This window comes from Chiloscyllium plagiosum, unplaced genomic scaffold (assembly GCF_037043375.1).
Source record: "Chiloscyllium plagiosum isolate Xiang-an unplaced genomic scaffold, Cpla_swu_hap1 HiC_scaffold_5, whole genome shotgun sequence".
NCBI classification, from domain to species: Eukaryota; Metazoa; Chordata; class Chondrichthyes; order Orectolobiformes; family Hemiscylliidae; genus Chiloscyllium; species Chiloscyllium plagiosum.
In genome coordinates, this window is record NW_028270143.1 from 93150971 (window position 1) to 93170723 (window position 19753).

A 19753-nucleotide genomic window follows, 5' to 3' on the forward strand; every position below is an offset into this window, starting at 1 on the left:
CATCAATTTTGGTTTATTAACCCATGTCCTTAGATCATCATATTCTGAATGATACTATGACCATGATGCTCCCAACTTTGTCTCCTTTGTTCAGTTCCCTTAGTGAGACAAACAATATATGTTTGCTGTTGGTTTACTGCTTCTTTAATATCACTGTATTGTTCCTCATAGATTCATAAGCACAGAAACAGACCTTTTGGCCCAACTCGTCCATGCCAACCAGCTTTCCTAAACTGAACTAGTCCCATTTATCTGCATTTGGCCAATATACCTCTCAACCTTTCCTATCCATGTACATGTACAAATATCATTTAAATGTTATAATTGTACTTGCCTCTATCACTCCCTCTGTCAGCTCATACAATGTACGCACCACCCTCTGTGAAAACGTTGCCCTTCAGTTCCCTTTTAAATCTTTCCCCTCTCACCTTTAGCTGTACGTCCTCTAGATTTGGACTCCCTCACCATAGGAGAAATGCCTTGGCTACCCACCCTCTCCATGTGCCTCATGATTTTATAAACTTCTATAGTCTCCCCCTCAGCATCTGATGCTCCAAGGAAAAAAGGTCTCAACCTATTCAGCCTCTGCCGATAATGCAAACACTCTAGTTTCAGCAACATCCTTAAGACATTTCTGCACCCTCTCAAGTTTAATAACATCCTTCCTATAGAAGGACAAACAGAATTGTACACAGTATTTGAAAAGTGGCCTCATCAATGTCCTGTACAGCTACAACATGACCTCCCACCTCCAATACTCAATGTTCTGACCGATGAAGGCATGCATGCAAAATGCTTTCTTCACCACCCATTTTCAAGGAACTATGCACCTGCACCCCTACGTCTCTTTGTTTGGCAACAGCCCCTCTGCCCTACCATTAAGTGTATAAGTCCTTCCCTGGTTTGTTTTTCCAAAATGCAACATCTCACATTTATCTAATTTTAACTACATCTGCCACTGCATAGCCTTTTGGCCCACCTAATCAAGGTCCCATTGTACTCGGAGATAATCTTCTTCACTGTCCACTACATCATCTATTTTGGTGTCATCTGCAAAACTTACGAACCATTCCTCCTTTATTCACCTCCAAATCATTTTTATAACTTATAAAAAGCAGTGGACCCAGCACCGATCCCAGTAGCACACTGCTGGTCACAGGCCTCCAGTCCATCAATGAGCCCTTTTAAAAGAGAGAGGAACAGACAAAGGCAGCACATGGTGAGGTCAGTGCAGGGGAGAGAGAGAGAGAGAAAGAAACCCACACTGCTAACTGACACAGCAATGAACCTGCACAGTTACTACCTTTGCTGTTTGAATTCATGTATCGTTGGACATTGGAGTGCGTCTGGGAAAATTAACAAACAGTGAAATTCACAACTGATCGAGGAACCTGTTTGGGAGAGATCACAGCACAGAAACAGATAAGTGAATATTTTTAAGTGTGGCCTTAGAGTAAGTCCACAGCAGTGAGTAGAGTGGATTCCTTCTAGGTTATATGTTTTATTGAGATATGTCTCTTGATTAAACCTAAAAATGTAAGCCATAAGTATCAAGTTAGCCTGGAGCAGTGTTTTGTAGTTGAATAAGACAATGCTAGTTTCTGGGTCGGTAGATTGGAAGAAGCAAAAATGGCATTCCGTAGAGTGATGTGCTCTTCTTGTCAGATGTGGAAGTTTAGGGAGAGTTTACGTGTTACTGAGGATTATATCTGCAATAAATGCTGTTGGTTGCAAATCCTCTCAGGTCAAATGGATCAGTTGGAGAGACAGTTAGAGGCAATGAGGAATTTACAGGAGCAAGGGGATGTGATGGAGGGCAGTTTTAGGAAAGGAGAAAAGTTGCAGCTAGAGTCAGGCAGATGGGTTAACTCCAGGAAAGATAAGAGAGGGAGGCAGGTAGTGCAGGAGTCTTCTGTGGTTATCACCATTCCAAACAAGTATGCTGTTTTGGAAAATGTAGGGGGTGATTAATTCTCAGGGGAATGTAGCACAGACAAGTTTCTGGTATCGAGACTGAATCTAATGCAATGAGGGGTACGTTGAGTTTCAAGAGATCAATTACGTTAGGGGGCTCTCTAGTCCAGGGATGGGGAAACTGCGGCCTTCCAGGCCATTGTGCGTGGCCTTTTGAATAAATCCAAATTTTGCAGAACAAATCTTTTAATTTTTATTAATATGTTTCTTTTCGTCCTTTATTATTTTTATTTTAATCTTAAAATGAATGTATTTAAAATACCAGAGAGTGCAGGAAATTCAACGAAATAATCCTCACAGACTGACCGCCACAATTAAAAAAATGTGAATTTTGAAGAATCGACGTTTCGGGCATAAGCCCTTCACCAGTTTCCTCATTTCCCCTCCCCCCACCCTGTCTCAGTCAAATCCATCGAATTCAGCACCGCCTTCCTAACCTGCAATCTTCTTCCCGACCTCTCCGCCCCCACCCCAGTCTGACCTTTCACCCTCACCTTGACCTCCACCTATCACATTTCCGACACCCCTCCCCCAAGTCCCTCCTCCCTACCTTTTATCTTAGCCTGCTGGACAAACTTTCCTCATTCCTGAAGAAGGGCTTATGCCCGAAACGTCGATTCTCCTGTTCCCTGGATGCTGCCTGACCTGCTGCGCTTTTCCAGCAACACATTTCCAGCTCTGATCTCCAGCATCTGCAGACCTCACTTTCTCAACAATGTAGGACTGATAAATTAAACTGTATTTATTTCAATGCAAGGGGCCTAACAGGGAAAACAGCTGGACTCAGGGCATGGTTGGGAAAATGGGACTGGGATATCATAGCAATTACAGAAACATGGCTCAGGGATGGGCAGGACTGGCAGCTTAATGTTCCAGGATACAAATGCTACAGAAAGGATAGAAAGGGAGGCAAGAGACGAGGGGGAGTGGTGTTTTTGATAAGGGATAGCATTACAGCTGTGCTGAGGGAGGATATTCCCGGAAATACATCCAGGGAAGTTATTTGGGTTGAACTGAGAAAATAAGAAAGGGATGATCACCTTAATGGGATTGTATTATAGACCCCCAATAGTCAGAGGGAAAGTGAGAAAGAGATTTGTAAGGAGATCTCAGCTATCTGTAAGAATAATAGGGTGGTTATGATAGGGGATTTTAACTTTCCAATTTGTTAAGTGTGTACAAGAAAAATTTCTGATCCAGTATGTGGATGTACCTACTAGAGACGGTGCAAAGCTTGATCTACACTTGGGAAATAAGGCAGGGCAGGTGACTGAGGTGTCAGTGGGGGAGCACTTTGGGGCCAGCGACCATAATTCTATTTGTTTTAAAATAATGATGGAAAAGGACAGACCAGATCTAAAAGTTGAAGTTCTAAATTGGAGGAAGGCTAATTTTGACGATATTAGGCAAGAACATTCAAAAGCTGATTGGGGCAGATATTCACAGGTAAAGGGATGGCTGGAAAATGGGAAGCCTTCAGAAATGAGATAATGAGAATCCAGAGAAAGTATATTCCTGATAGGGTGAAAGGAAAGGCTGTGGTGGGTGCAGGGAATGCTGGATGACTAGAGAAATTGAGGGCTTGGTTAAAAAAAAAGAAGCAAGTCAGGTATAGACAAGATAGATCAAGTGAATCCTGAGAAGAGTATTAAAGCAGTAGAAGAATACTTAAGAGGGAAATCAGGAGGGCAAAAAGGGGACATGAGATAGCTTTGGCAAATAGAGTTAAGGGGATTCCAGAGAGATTTTACAAATACATTAAGGACAAAAGAGTAACTCGGGAGAGAATAGAGCCCCTCAAAGATCAGCAAAGCGGCCTTTGTTTGGAGCTGGTGGAGATTGGAGAGATACTGAACAACTATTTTGCGTCAGTGTTTATTGTGGAAAAGGACATGGAAGATGTAGAATGTGGGGAAAGATGGTGACATCTTGAAAAATGTCCATTTTACAGAGGAGGAAATGCTGGACGTCTTGAAACACATAAAAGGGGATAAATTCTCAGGACCTGATTACCATAGAATTCTGTGGGAAGCTAGAGAAGTGATTGCTGGGCCTCTTACTGAAATATTTGTATCATCGATAGTCACAGGTGAGGTGCCGGAAGACTGGAGGTTGGCTAACGTGGTGCCACTGTTTAAGAAGGGTGGTAAGGACAAGCCAGGGAACAATAGACCAGTGAGCTTGACATCAGTGGTGGGCAAGTTGTTGGAGGGAATCCTGAGTGACAGGATGTACATGTATTTGGAAAGGCAAGGACTGATTAGGGATAGTCAACATGGCTTTGTGCATGGGAAATCATGTCTCACAAACTTAATTGGGTTTTTTGAAGAAGTAACAAAGAGGATTGATGAGGGCAGAGCCATAGACGTGATTTATATAGACTTCAGTAAGGTGTTCGACAAGGTTCCCCATGAAGACTGGTTATCAGGATTAGATCTCATGGAATACAGGGAGAACTAACCATTTGGATACAGAACTGGCTCAAAGGTAGAAGACAGAGGGTGGTTGTGAATGGTTGTTTTTCAGACTGGAGGCCTGTGACCAGTGGAGTGCCACAAGGATCAGTACTTTTTGTCATTTATATAAGTGATTTGGATGCGAGCATAAGAGGTATAGTTAATAAGTTTGCAGATGACACTAAAATTGAAGGTGTAGTGGACAGCAAAGAAGTTTACCTCAGAGTACAACAAGATCTTGATCAGATGGGTCAATGGGCTGAGAAGTGGCAGATGGAGTTTAATTTAGATAAATACGAGGTGCTGCATTTTGGGAAAGCAAATCTTAGCAGGACTTATACACTTAATGGTAAGGTCCTGGGGAGTGTTGCTGAACAAAGAGACCTTGGAGTGCAGGTTCATAGCTCCTTGAAAGTGGAGTCGCAGGTAGATAGGATAGTGAAGAAGGTGTTTCGTATGCTTTCCTTTATTGGTCAGTGTATTGAGTACAGGAGTTGGGAGGTAATGTTGCGGCTGTGCAGAATGTTGGTTAGGCCACTTTTGGAATATTGCATGCAATTCTGATATCCTTCCTATCGGAAAGATGTTGTGACCCTTACCTCCCACATCCTGCGAGAGGAGCATGCAACTGTCCCAGCCTCCATCCCCTCTCCTCTAAATTGCCAAGAGAGATTGAATAAATAAACAAAAGATTACCTTACTAACCCTCTACACAGTGCTGTTTTTTTTGGTTAGAGGAGGAGGACGGGTGGGAAACACAACAGGTGTAGTGTCTCGGGTTCTACTACAGCCCATATATCAGTTCATGTACCCAGCGTTCCCTGTGTCTGCTACTGCTCCTGTTGAGCTTTCATTCCACCTATTCATGAAGTAAGTATTTACCAGGAAAACCTACCTTCCCAGCAGCCCATGCTCTCACCATTCACACTGCTGCAAATGGAGGTATTGTATAATGGGAAAGGAAAAATTGACAGTCTACCTGTATGAAGCCTCTTGGGCAAGGGTGACTATAATATGATAGAATCTTTCATTGGTAAACAGATTTGAATCTGAGACTTGGGCCCTGAATCTAAATATAGGAAAATACAATGGTATGTGGTGTGAGCCGGCTCTGATAAATAGAGGACTGATACTTAAAGGGATGAAGGTGGATAGACAATATCAAACATTTTAAAACCCATATGAGAGATATGGCCCAGTTATGACAAGCAAGGGAAATTTGAGATTGCATTGGATCTAAGCAAGGGGCATACTAATTTGCCAAAAACAAAGCTGCAAACTTCAGGATTGGAAACAGCTTAGATTTCAGCAAAGGAGGACAAAAAGATTGATTGTGAGTGGAGAAATAATAGTGCATGAGTAGGCTTATGGGGAACACACAAGCTTCTCTACGTATGTGAAGAGAAAGACTGAGAGAAGCTAAATGTCTGTCCCTCAAAATCAGAAACAGGGTAAGTTATAATGAGGAACAAAGAGATGGCAGATAGGATAGAGTCAGCATGCACTTGTGAAATGGAAATCATGCTTGACCAATCTATTGCAAGGTTTTGAGGATTTAACTAGTAGAGTTGGCAAGGGGGCATCGGTGGATGTGGTTGACTTGGATTTTCAAAAATTTTATAAGGTCCAACCTAACAGATGAGTGAGTAAAATTAAAGCGCATGGAACTAGGGGTAGTGTTTTGACATGGACAGAGAACTAGCTGACAAACAGGAAACAAAAAGCAGGAATAAACAAGTCATTTTCATTCCCTTTCATTTCCACAAAGATCAGTGCTATTCACAATAAATATTAATGATGTAGATGAGAGAACTAAATGTTTGTTTGCAGATGACACAAAGGTGGGCAAGAGGGTGAACTGTGAGGTGGGTGCAAAGTTTCTTCTGTGTGATTTGGACAAGTTGAGTGAGTTGGCAAATGCATGGTAGATGAAGTATAATGTGGATAAATGTGAGCTTATCCATTTTGACAACAAAAACAGTAGCGGGGATTATTATCTGAATGGTAATAAACTGGGAAACAGAGGGATGTAACAAGACCTGGGTGCCCTTCTACATCAGTGACTGACAGTAGGCCTGCAGATGCAGCAGACGGTGAAGAAGGTAAATGCTATATTGGTTTTCATGACAAGAGAATTCAAATACAGAAGCAGGGATGTTTTGCTGCAATTGTATAGGGCTCTGGAGAGACCACACCTGGAGGATTGTGCGCAGTTTTCATCTCCTTAGCCGAGGAAAGGTGTTCTGACTTTGGAGGGTGTGCAACAAAGGATTATGGACCTAATTCCCAGGATGGCAGGGCGTGTAAAGTGAAGCTGCTTTGGCAGGACATTATTCTTTGGGGTTTCAAGGGGTGCGGGGTGGAATCTCACAGAAATTTATAAATTTCTAACAGGACTAGATACAGGAAGGATGTTCCCAATGATCAGGGAGCCCATGCCAATGTCAGGAAGGTTTACAGGCTAAGGAAATGGGGTCAGCCATTTAAGAGTGAGACAAGGAGAAATGTCTTCACCCAGAGAGTGGCGAGTCTGTTGAGATCTCTGCCATAGAAAGTTCAAGAAAGAATTGGATATAGCACTTGGAGCTAAATGCTTCCAAGGATATGGGGGAATAGCAGGAACAGTTTACCAAGTTGGATAGCTGATGATCGTAATAAATGGCAGAACAGGCCCAAAGGACCAAATAACTTTCTCCTGTTGTTATTTTTCTGTTTCAGTCCTCTGACAAAGAAATTTGATCATGTTGGGTGCATTTACTTCCCTCAACGGCTGGTGTTATTGCTAGATCTATTAATCCAGAGAACCAGGAAATGCACCTGTTTGATCTGGGTTCAAATCCTACCACAGCAGATGGTGGAATTTGAATTCAATAAAAAATCTGGAATGAAGAGTCTAATGAGAGGAAACATCCATCAAGTTTATTCACTCCACCTCAGGAGTCTGCCATCTTGACCTGGTCTGTCCTCTGCGTAACTCTGGCTCCACACCAATGTGGCTAACTCTTAACTGTGCTCTGGATAATTAGGGACAAGCAATAAATGCTGACCTGGCCAGTGATAGCCACATCTTGTGAATAGATTTTTTTTAAAGCCATTTCATAAATAGTTTTCTTCACATTTCCTGACAATTCCATTCAAACAAGTGATCTGTCAAAGACCTGCAATTCTCTTGGACTTTCTAGAGTTGGGATTTGCAGAATTCAAGGGAATGAGTTCAGGTCATCTTACTGAGCTTATTGCGGAGATTGCCATGGTGAAGTAGTTGGTAAATAGATTCAGACTTAACCAAATTTTCCTTTTTCTGTAAATTCTCTCTAATGACTTCTCCTCAGGCTATTCGCTTACAAGGGTTTCCAAGTAACCACTCATTGCAGCAATATGATTAGTTTTTTGGGAATACCAGATGTTCAACTATATTTAATGGAGACAGTTTCTTAGCTACAAATAGGAGCTAAAGGTACAGGCAGCAATCAACGTATTAAAAAAATCTACTCGCGCAGAAAGTTTGAAACCTAAACAGAAACTTGTAGAAAGATTCATCTGCTTGATAATGATGAACCTACATTGAAAATATTAGACTAGCTTTTAGTTATACAGATCAGAATAGACCTGCAGTGTGAAAATGAAATACATTCAGTATAACATCAAATGTACAATAAAATATTTAAATTTGAAGAAACACTAAGTTATGAACATTATTAACATTTTGTCTAGCTGTCTCACTCAGGATATGTTCGGCCACAATTATCGGTTATTGTGGATTATGCAAAACGTAACCATCTTTTAATTGCTCAATTCAATCACCCTTTTAAAAAAGCTCTGGGATGATGACATGTGATTACTTCATGATCATATAATGTGGGCATCATGCCAACAACATGCTGACTGCTTTAAATGTTTTCAACATCCAGCCAGTGCTAACAGCTCTATTGGTTGGCTGAGCACTTGATCTGTGGTCAATGACATGATTAATTAACACTGCTTAAAGCTGGAGTGCAGTTCATAAAAGAGAAGTGTGCTCTGGCTGCTACAGTTGCTGCCAGCTGTATAGGTAGTGAATGTGATATCTGAAAAATTGAATAACTGCACAACTGGTGCTATATTAATGAAGGCAACCAGCATCTCTAACTCATGAGAGCCCTCTGTTTCATTTTCAGGTGGTGGCTGCCAGTATGATGCTCAACTGAGGCCTAAGATCATCGCTGGATCTCAGACCCAAAGTGTTGAATGATGGCAGGAGGCAGGTCAAGGAGTAGGGGAATCACAGGAGAGTAGGGATGAGGAGAGTTGTGATCCTCCTTCTCACATTCCAACTTCCATTCATCCTACACCCTCTTCTGACATACAGGCCGCAGCCGGTGAGAATTACTTTGCTCTCGTCCCCACCTCGAATCTCAATTTTCTCTTTGTACCTTTCTCCTTTCACAGAGCCAGGGAGTGCATCCTGGCTGGCTATGGAGGGTGATGAAAATGCACTGACTGTTACTTGCTTTCATACTCACAGCCGTTAGCTCCAATCCTGACACGGTTTGGTATTCTGGAGATTGTTTAAAGGAGGATCTGCATATCTCAGGGGACGGGGTGGAAGGAGGAGCTTAATTCAATCAATGGGGATCGCTGTTGGCTAGACATTGGCGGTGAGTCTCCTCTTACCAAAGTTAGGAAATCCCTCTGAAAGCTGCCATCCAGTCAGAAAGTGACAGCTTTCTAGTACAAGTTGCAGCACAGGGAGTGGTAGGATCTGCTGGCAATAAACCCACGGGAGACCCAGAGGCAATAAGGATTCAGAAACCCAAAGGTGAGTCAGAATGGGATGGGGCCTATGGGGTCTCAACCTGGGGCCTTCAGTCAGACTGTAAGTGTCTTTGAACAAGAGAACCCTGTGGGAGCTATTACGATGAGACCCTGAGAGGGGAACCCCAATTGTTACAGTTTCAGATGTGTTATCTCAACTGGTAAGGAGAGATTAACTAACTCTCTTTCTCTTTTCACCCATACACCTCAGGTGGCCACAAGGAGGTTAATTTTAAAAAAGGCCCCTTCATTATGGATTCCTTCCTCCCAGACCTCAAAAAGGAGTCAACTAACCAGGCTTTCCTGAATGACCAAACAGTGAGTTTATTAATCTCTACACATGAGAAGAAATACTATTTTGAAATAAGTGATGACTCCAAAAATTAAGAAAATGCTAAGAAACAAATGAGCTTAATTGTTCGCAAAAAGCAGATAGTTGAGTATTCCAGCATTGAACAGTCAGTATCATGATCCTTAGTTTTGCAGATTGGTTGAGATTCTAAAGTTCTGACTTCTATCAACCGCGATTGAATTCCAGCATTCTGGTTGAGAGAAAGTCCTTTGTTTCCTGTTTCCATTTTGTCTGGCTGCTAGCTAGTTGATATTTAGCACTCCGAGTGAGAGAGGTTCTGAAGAGTGGAGTGATGATGGGATAGTCTTACCACTGTGACGTTCACAACCCAGGGATTCAGCAACCCATCATTACCGTTGCAGTCACCTTTAGTTGTTACTCCCGTTGGTTACACCTGCAGGTAATTTGTCTCTGTTGCAGATCTCCTTTAAAAAGAAAAATCCCTGTTGTTTTGTTTGTGGGGAACTCCGACCCATCATCATAACAGAGCCTACAAGTAATCTGACAGGAATTTGCTTTTCAGGCTTACTGCATTGTGGCACCTCAAGCGGGCAATAACACAAGACTTAACATCCAGACGGGCGTGCTCAAGTGGGCAGAAGCAAGAAAGCAACAGCACTCCCAACCACACCCTTCAAGCACTAAAATGTCTCCTCATCTCTGTTATGGGTAAACCACCACAAGTAACCTTTAATTCAGCTACTTATTTAAAAATCTCATATATATTCAAGTACTCCAATAATGTTTTAAACTACATTGCATGCAGCAATCAAAACATAACCCCTCAAGTAAGCAAGTTGAGCCTCACAACCCAACTTGGCTATGACCCAATTAATAGTGGAATCTGGCCTGGATTTCAGGCAATGGTGGTCTGTCACTGGAAGTGTCCAAGGTTTGATCTTTGTATAGTCTTGTTCTTCAAGTTTCGCTCAGGTGGAGTTCTGGAGGTATTCAATTCTTATACAGATTTTCATCCTTCTGTCAATGTGTGACACTACTGATCAATTTTTTAAAGTCCTTTCATCTAAATTACTGCAAGCCTGCAGTTTACCTTCTTATCAGAAGTAGCTTCTTTGTTCCTTGTTACACTTGGCCCTAACTATCTATTCAAAGATATAGCTTCCCTGCAGTTCACTCCTTAAATTCTTCTGCCTGCAATCCTTATCCTTCATGGCAATAAAACATTCAGTTTACCAAGCAGCTGTCAAAGCAGTTTTGTCCATATCGCCTACACTTCTCCTTTTGCCAGACATGAATAATTGCTTTCAATTCCTGTATAAGTTTGACCTTTCCTTTAATATTTTATTCCAAATACAGTTATTTCTGCTGCTTTAAAGTATAACAGTTTATCTTTTGTTGATTCATTCAAACCATGAACAATTATTAAAGTTCTGAAGTCTATAATATCACACCTCTCTGGGGTGAGGCATTAAATTCAGTCTCAAAGTTCATTTACTCGGTTTCACTCCTAACATTATAGAATGTGACTTCAACCCATCAGTTTTCACCAAGACCAATATCAGCAATCAAACCTTCTCTTTTGTCTTGTGAATTTTCTCATTCTGTTGTTTGCGCAGGTGCATATCAAAAACATTACAGCCATCCTCACCAATCATGAGTAGAAATTGCTGACCTAAATAATCATTACATAAGCCCATTAAAGAGCTTCCATTTAAGTAGCATTATGGTCTTTCTGAATTGTGTGAATTGTTTCAGAATTGTTAATAGCAGTCACTTCCGTTTACCACACAGTCCATCCCTCTGCCTAACACAGCATTGTTTTATGTCCTTAAACCTAATGTGTAACATAATTCCACCAGATGCATTACTAATTTGCAGTATTTCTCTAACATTGCTTGAGTTTGATATTGAACAAGTACTTTGCGCAGTTATTATCCATCAGCTGTGCAACACCCCTTAGACAAAGACTGCTGAGACAAAAGGAGCCATCTACGACAACCATTGGCAGCAGAAATGACCAATGACTGTCTTCTCATTTGCGTTTTTAACGATGCCCTGGTTCCCAGTTTCTCCTGGCATGCCCACCTATCCCACTAGAAGCATAATTTTAAACATGTAAAGAGTGCAAGCCTTGCTAGTTATCCACCTCTGGTCTGTCTCTGGTTCCAAGCAGCATCATAGATGTAACTATTTGGTTGTCCCTTCAGTTGATGTAAAAGAAAATAAGTGCAGTTGAATGCTAGAAAACAACTATAGAAAATAAAGAAATAAGCGCTACAGAATCATATTCCTGAGGCTTTATTCCCGGGTGACATTTGGTTGGTAGATCTCAGTCAGGAAACAGATAATTGAAATTTCTCCCAGTATCACTGGGATGATGAGGAGAATATACTGGCCTGGGACTACATTCTTGGCTATGATCCGGTGTCCTCCACCACATTCGCTGTTCCAGCAGACTAGAAATTGTTCTTCTGCAGAACTGAATTGAGATATTTTTGATGCTGCCCACGTCAAATAGTCTACAACTACCCATGTCTGAGGTCATATGAGTGACATGATAGATATATATAGGGTAGTGATTAATAGGTTTCTGATCATTAGCAGCTTACAGTGTTTTGGGAATAGGGCAGGTAAGAGGCATTGGAATGTTCAGTCAGCCATGATCATTTTGCATGATGGGATAGGCTCAACAGGCTGAATGGTCTAATCCTATTCCTGTGTTGGCCAACTGGATAGAGGGCTGAACGGTGATTTAGGAACTGCCTGAGTTGGTGCTTTTGACAAGAGATGGGGTGAACTGAGAGGAGTGAATTATTTCAAAAATAGGTAAAGTCACGTGGGTAGAAACCATTTTATGCAGTTTTCTTTTCATTCTCCAGAAACTGGTGAATGTTCAAAGTTTAACTTAAGAGAACAGGTGGGTGACTGTTTGGTACACTTGCAAGATTGTGTGGTTCTAAAAATGGACAGCAGTTGAAACAGGTGCAGGGAGATATCAGTGGTATATTCCCCACAGTAACAAACGGGCACATTAATGATGAACAGATGGCCAGAAACCACATGTCACTGTATGTTACTGCAAACATCACCAACTCACAGGCAAGCAATGCCAAAAGCACCTCAGGAAGTCCCAGAATGGCATCTCATACATATATTAGCTGCTGGCCAAACACCGCTGCCCACAAGGACTGGGTGGCAATCCCATGTTGGTCACCTTGAAGTTAACAGCTGGCTGCAGGTTTTATTAAGTGTATCATTTTGGGGAGTGAATCAGGATTGCTGAAGTATTTCCATGTGCACCATTCGCATATATCTCTGGGAGGTGACTGAGGCTTTCTTCACCAAAGTGCACAAAGCTGGCACTTGCCCTCGATGCAAGGAGTCAGGTAGCCAGGGTGGTCTGAGCAGTTTCCTCACAAATCTAGAGTATTGTTAATTGCATCCACATTGCCATCAGAGCTCCCTGGCAAACTCCAAGCATGTTTGTCAATAGGAAAGCATTCCAGTCCCTTAGAGGTACAGTTATTAAGTTTGCAGATGACACCAAAATTGGAGGTGTAGTGGACAGCGAAGAGAGTTACCTCAGATTACAACAGGATCTTGACCAGATAGGCCAATGGGCTGAGAAGTAGCAGATGGAGTTTAATTCAGATAAATGTGAGGTGCTGCATTTTGGGAAAGTAAATCTTAGCAGGACTTATACACTTAATGGTAAGGTCCTAGGGAGTGTTGCTGAACAAAGAGGCCTTGGAGTGCAGGTTCATAGCTCCTTAACAGTGGAGTCGCAGGTAGATAGGATAATGAAGGCGGCGTTTGTAATGCTTTCCTTTATTGGTCAGAGTATTGAGTACAGGAGTTGGGAGGTCATGTTGCGGCTGTACAGGACATTGGTTAGGCCACTGTTGGAATATTGCGTGCAATTCTGATCTCCTTCTTATCGGAAAGATGTTGTGAAACTTGAAAGGGTTCAGAAAAGACTTACAAGGATGTTGCCAGGGTTTGGGGATTTGAGCTTTAGGGAGAGGCTGAACAGGCTGGAGCTGTTTTCCCTGGAGCATCAGAGGCTGAGGGGTGACCTTATAGAGGTTTACAAAATTGTGAGGGGCATGGATAGGATAAATAGACAAAGTATTTTCCCTGGGGTTAGGGAGTCCAGAACTAGAGGGCATAGGTTTAGGGTGAGAGGGGACTGTCCTGACTCCTACCTGACTCCTTAGTGGGCGGAACGGTGGCACAGTGGTTAGCACTGCTGCCTCACAGCGGCGGAGACCCACCTCAGGCGACTGACTGTGTGGAGTTTGCACATTCTCCCCGTGTCTGCGTGGGTTTCCTCCGGGTGCTCCGGTTTCCTCCCACAGTCCAAAGATGTGCAGGTCAGGTGAATTGGCCATGCTAAATTGCCCATAGTGTTAGGTAAGGGATAAATGTAGGGGTATAGGTGGATTGCGCTTCGGCGGGTCGGTATGGACTTATTGGGCCGAAGGGCCTGTTTCCACACTGTAATGTAATCTAATCTAAAAGGTAATCTAATCTAGTACTGGGACCGCAGCGTTTCATAATATATGTTAATGATAAAGAAGATGGTATTAGCAATAACATTAGCAAATTTGCTGATGATACTAAGCTGGGTGGCAGGGTGAAATGTGAGGAGGATGTTAGAAGATTACAGGGTGACCTGGACAGGTTAGGTGAGTGGTCAGATGCATGGAAGATGCAGTTTAATGCGGATAAATGTGTGGTTATCCACTTTGATGGCAAGAACAGGAAGGCAGATTATTACCTAAATGGTAATAATATCTAAATTTAGGTAAAGGGGCAGTACAGAGAGATCTGGGTGTTCTTGTACACCAGTCAATGAAGGTAAGCATGCAGGTACAGCAGGTAGTCAAGAAGGCTAATAGCATGCTGGCCTTCATAACAAGAGGGATTGAGTATAGAAGCAAAGAGGTTCTTCTGCAGCTGTACAGGGCCCTGGTGAGACCACACCTGGAGTACTGTGTGCAGTTCTGGTCTCCAAATTTGAGGAAAGACATTCTGGCTATTGAGGGAGTGCAGCGTAGGTTCACGAGGTCAATTCCTTGAGTGGCGGGACTACCTTACACTGAAAGACTGGAGCGACTGGGCTTGTATATCCTGGACTATCTCTGACACCTCCCTCCCCTTCCTGGACATCTCCATCTCCATCAGTGACGACCGACTTGACACTGACATTTTCTACAAACCCACCGACTCCCACAGCTACCTGGATTACACCTCTTCCCACCCTACCTCTTGCAAAAATGCCATCCCGTATTCCCAATTCCTCCGCCTCCGCCGTATCTGCTCCCAGGAGGAGCAGTTCCACCATAGAACACACCAGATGGCCTCCTTCTTTAGAGACCGCAATTTCCCTTCCCACGTGGTTAAAGATGCCCTCCAACGCATCTCGTCCACATCCCGCACCTCCGCCCTCAGACCCAACCCCTCCAACCGCAACAAGGACAGAACGCCCCTGGTGCTCACCTTCCACCCTACCAACCTTCGCATAAACCAAATCATCCGCCGACATTTCCGCCACCTTCAAACAGACCCCACCACCAGGGATATATTTCCCTCCCCACCCCTCTCCGCCTTCTGCAAAGACCGTTCCCTCCGTGACTACCTGGTCAGGTCCACGCCCCCTTACGACCCACCCTCCCATCCTGGCACTTTCCCCTGCCACCGCAGGAACTGTAAAACCTGTGCCCACACCTCCTCCCTCACCTCCATCCAAGGCCCTAAAGGAGCCTTCCACATCCATCAAAGTTTTACCTGCACATCCACCAATATCATTTATTGTATCCGTTGCTCCCGATGCGGTCTCCTCTACATTGGGGAGACTGGGCGCCTCCTAGCAGAGCGCTTTAGGGAACATCTCCGAGACACCCGCACCAACCAACCAAATCGCCCCGTGGCTCAACATTTCAACTCCCCCTCCCACTCTGCCGAGGACATGGAGGTGCTGGGCCTCCTCCACCGCCGCTCCCTCACCGCCAGACGCATGGAAGAAGAATGCCTCATCTTCCGCCTCGGAACACTTCAACCCCAGGGCATCAATGTGGATTTCAACAGTTTCCTCATTTCCCCTTCCCCCACCTCATCCTAGTTTCTAACCTCCAGCAATACGATCCCCTGACGTGTCTGGACTTGTCCGACCTGCCTAGTTCCTTTTCCACCTATCCACTCCACCCTCTCCTCCCTGACCTATCACCTTCATCTCCTTCCCCACTGACCTATTGTACTCTATGCTACTCTATCCCCACCCCCACCCTCCTCTAGCTTATTTCTCCACGCTTCAGGCTCTCTGCCTTTATTCCTGATGAAGGGCTTTTGCCCGAAATGTCGATTTTGCCTGTCCTCGGATGCTGCCTGAATTGCTGTGCTCTTCCAGCACCACTGATCCAGAATTGTATATCCTTGAGTTTAGAAGACTGAGAGAGGATCTGATTGAGACATATAAGATTATGAAAGGATTGGACACTCTGGAGGCAGGAAACATGTTTCCGCTGATGGGTGAGTGCCGAACCAAAGGACACAGCTTAAACATACGGGGTAGACCATTTAGGACAGAGGTGAGGAGAAACATCTTCACCCAGAGAGTGGTGGCTGTGTGGAATGCTCTGCCCCAGAGGGCAGTGGAGGCCCAGTCTCTGGATTTGTTTAAGAAAGAGTTGGATAGAGCTCTCAAGGATAGTGGAATCAAGGGTTATGGAGATAAGGCAGGAACAGGTTACTGATTAAGGATGATCAGCCATGATCATATTGAATGGTGGTGCAGGCTCGAAGGGCAGAATGGCCTACTCCTGCACCTATTGTCTATTGTCATAAGGGGCAACGTTTTCATGCAGAGGGTGGTATGTGTATGGAATGAGCTGCCAGAGGATGTGGTGGAGCTGATACAATTGCAACATTTAAGAAGCATTTGGATGGGTATATGAATAGGAAGGGTTTGGAGGGATATGGGCCGGGTGCTGGTAGGTGGGACTGGATTGGGTTGGGATATCTGATCGGCATGGACGGGTTGGACCGAAGGGTCTGTTTCCATGCTGTACATTTCTATGACTCTATAAGGAGCTGAGGGGTATCTATTTCACGCAAAGGGTGGTATGTGTATGGAATGAGCTGCCAGAGGAAGTGGTGGAGGCTGGTACGATTATAACATTTAAAAGGCATCTGGATTGGTATATGAATAGGAAGGGTTTGGAGGATATGGGTCAAATGTTGGCAAATGGGACCAGATCAGATTGTGGTGACAGTTCAGCATGAATAAGTTGGACTGAAGGATCTGTTTCTGTTCTGTATAACTGTATGACTCATTATCCTCTGAGGTGTTGCTGCTGCAGAGGACATTGTGACATTTCATGCCTTGTTCTTTTCTAGTGGTCTCTGATATCAGCAGTTGAGAAGACACAAAGAGCTAGATGCTGGATATGCAAATTCTATAAATAACTTTCATCTGATGTTGTGTATCTGAGAGCAACAGACGACAGACACCCTTGCTGGCTTCCTGTGACCATCCTACCTCTGTCAGTGCAGATACTATCAGGGGTCTCCCTTGCTAACTCTGTGGCCAGTTTATTGAAAGGGGTGTGGATTGGAATACCTGGCACCTTGCAGAGTGCATGAGATGGTGCCTTCTCATTCAGCGCTGTCTCCAGGACCTTGGAGTGCTGGTCCATAGCTCCTTGAAAGTGGAGTCGCAGGTAGATAGGATAGTAAAGAAAGCATTTGGTATACTTACGTTTATTGGTCAGAGTATTGAGTATGGGAGTTGGGAAGTCATGTTATGGCTGTACAGGACATTGGTTAGACCACTTTTGGAATATTGTGTGCAATTCTGGTCTCCTCCCTATTGGAAAGATGTTGTGAAACTGGAAAGGGTTCAGAAAAGACTTACAAGGATGTTGCCAGGGTTGGAGGATTTGAGCTATAGAGAGAGGCTTAATAGGCTAGGGCTGTTTTCCCTGGACATCAGAGGCTGAGGGGTGACCTTATAGAGGTTTATAAAATCATGAGGGGCATGGATAGGATAAACAGACAATGTCTTTTCCTTGGGGTTGGGGAGTCCAGAACTAGAGGGCATAGGTTCAGGGTGAGAGAGGAAAGATATAAAAGGAACATAAGGGGCAACTTTTTCATGCAGAGGGTGGTGCATGCATGCAATGACCTGCCAGAGGAAGTGTGTGGAGGCTGGTACAATTGCAGCATTTAAAAAACATCTGGATGGGTATTTGAATAAGAAGGGTTGAGAGAGATATGGGCCAAGTGCTGGCAAATGGGATTAGATTAGGTTGGGATGTCTGGTCGGTATAGACGAGTTGGACCAAAAGATCTGTATCCATGTTGTGCATCACTCTGACTCTATGGCTGTATGGTGTGAGCCCTTGGTACTGACCTGCACTGCCACCTAGATCCAGGTCACTACTAGGAGGAATCCCTGCTCCCATCACCTGGTACAGAACCTGCTGTCACTGATACATGGGCCAGTTTCTGATTTGTGTGTGAGACACTTCCAGGCAGCAGTGAAATGACTGACATAGGCTCCAGTGATGCTGCAGCCTTGCAGTGAGTGAAGTTCTTTCCAGGTGGACGAGACCTTTGACTCTGGAACGTCCTGACAGGTATGTGAGAATTTCTCGTCTTCCCACATCACTAGATTCATTTTTTCAGGTTGCAAAACTACTCGCGTGTTTACATAATGAGCTAAAACCTGTGTAATTGTGCAAGAAAACATATCCTAACCCCGACCAGAATGATGGTTTCTAATGTGTCTGACGCCATACTTAAACTCTATAGTGGAAGATTCTAACCACAGAGTCTGTTCAGATCTCCTAAAATCGTTTCACAATTGTTTCTGAAGTGTAATCACAATTGCTATGTGGGTAATTATAACAGCCACCATAATCTCCTGTGAGCTCCCAGCAACAGCAAATGTGATGGATAACTTAATCTTCACTGTTCATTTTTTTTAGCTGAAGGAGGAATAGAGGCCAGGTTTTTGAGCTAGCTCTCCAACTTTTAGATTCAATTGGTCAGGGCAACAGGACCTTCTTCTTCACACCTCAGTGAAAGTACAGCATTTCTAACCAAGCAGTATAGTTCTATCCAAGCTCATGTGATGCTGGATCATAAACATTGGCTGACACCTACCCTCAGGACAGCTACATGAACTTTCATTCTGACCTCACCTGATACTAGGCAAGGGCAACCTAGCAGCTCAACCACCTTCAGCTGCTTCATCACTGACCTTCCCTCCATACGGTCAGAAGTGTGATCTTTGCCGACAATTGCACAATTATCAGCACCATTTGTGACACCTCAAATACTGAAGCAGCCCATGTTCAAACACAACACGATGTGGACAATGTCCAGACTGAGGCAAGTAACATTCACGCCACACAAATGCCAAACAATGACCAATTCCAATAAGAAACAATGTAATCACATCCCTGACATTCAGTGGTGTTACCATCACTGAATCCTCCACTATAAACTTCATTGACCAGAAACACAACTGGACTTACCACAAAAACACATTGGCTACAAGAGCAGGAATACAGCAAAGGATAACTCACCTCCTGACTCTCCAAAGCCTGTCCATCATCTACAACGCACAAGTCAGGGGTGGGATGGAATACTCCCCACTTGCCTGAATGAGTGAAATTCCAACAATATCAAGATGCTTGACACCATCCAGGACAAAGCAGCCTGTTTGATTGGCACTGCATCCACAAGCATCCACCCGCTCCACCAATCACCCTCAGTAGCAGCAGTATGTACTATCTACAAGATGAACTGCCGAAATTCACCAAAGATCCTTAGAAAGCACCTTCCAAACCCACGACCACTTCCATCTAGAAGGACAAGGGCAGCAAATACATGGGAACACCACTACCTGCAAGTTCAGCTCCAAGCCACTTGCCATCCTGACTTGAAAAAAACACTGTTCCTTTACTGTTGCTGAGTCAAAATCCTCACTACCACCTTCTCAAGGGCAACTAGGGATTGGCAATAAATGCTGGCCTAACTAGCAACACCCACATCCCATGATTGAATAAAAAAACATTTGTGGCCTAAAAGATGGTTGAATTCACCTCCCAAGATGTATGCCACTGAGGACAATCGGTATGCCACTGTTGGTTTCCCCCTACAGACTGTTCACGGCTACCCTGCATCAGGTAGCTGCAAAACCTTGCAG

At 43.8% G+C, this 19753-nt stretch overlaps 1 long non-coding RNA gene across 1 annotated transcript in view; it reads left to right on the forward strand.

The window, feature by feature from the left end:
* Positions 1–8609: 8609 nt before the first annotated feature.
* LOC122550068 (uncharacterized) overlaps positions 8610–19753 on the forward strand; it is a 47014-nt gene continuing 35870 nt past the window's right edge. The window contains exons 1-2 of the long non-coding RNA XR_006311734.2: positions 8610–8788; positions 9436–9542. This is a non-coding gene — a long non-coding RNA (uncharacterized LOC122550068). The remainder of the gene's footprint in view (positions 8789–9435; positions 9543–19753) is intronic.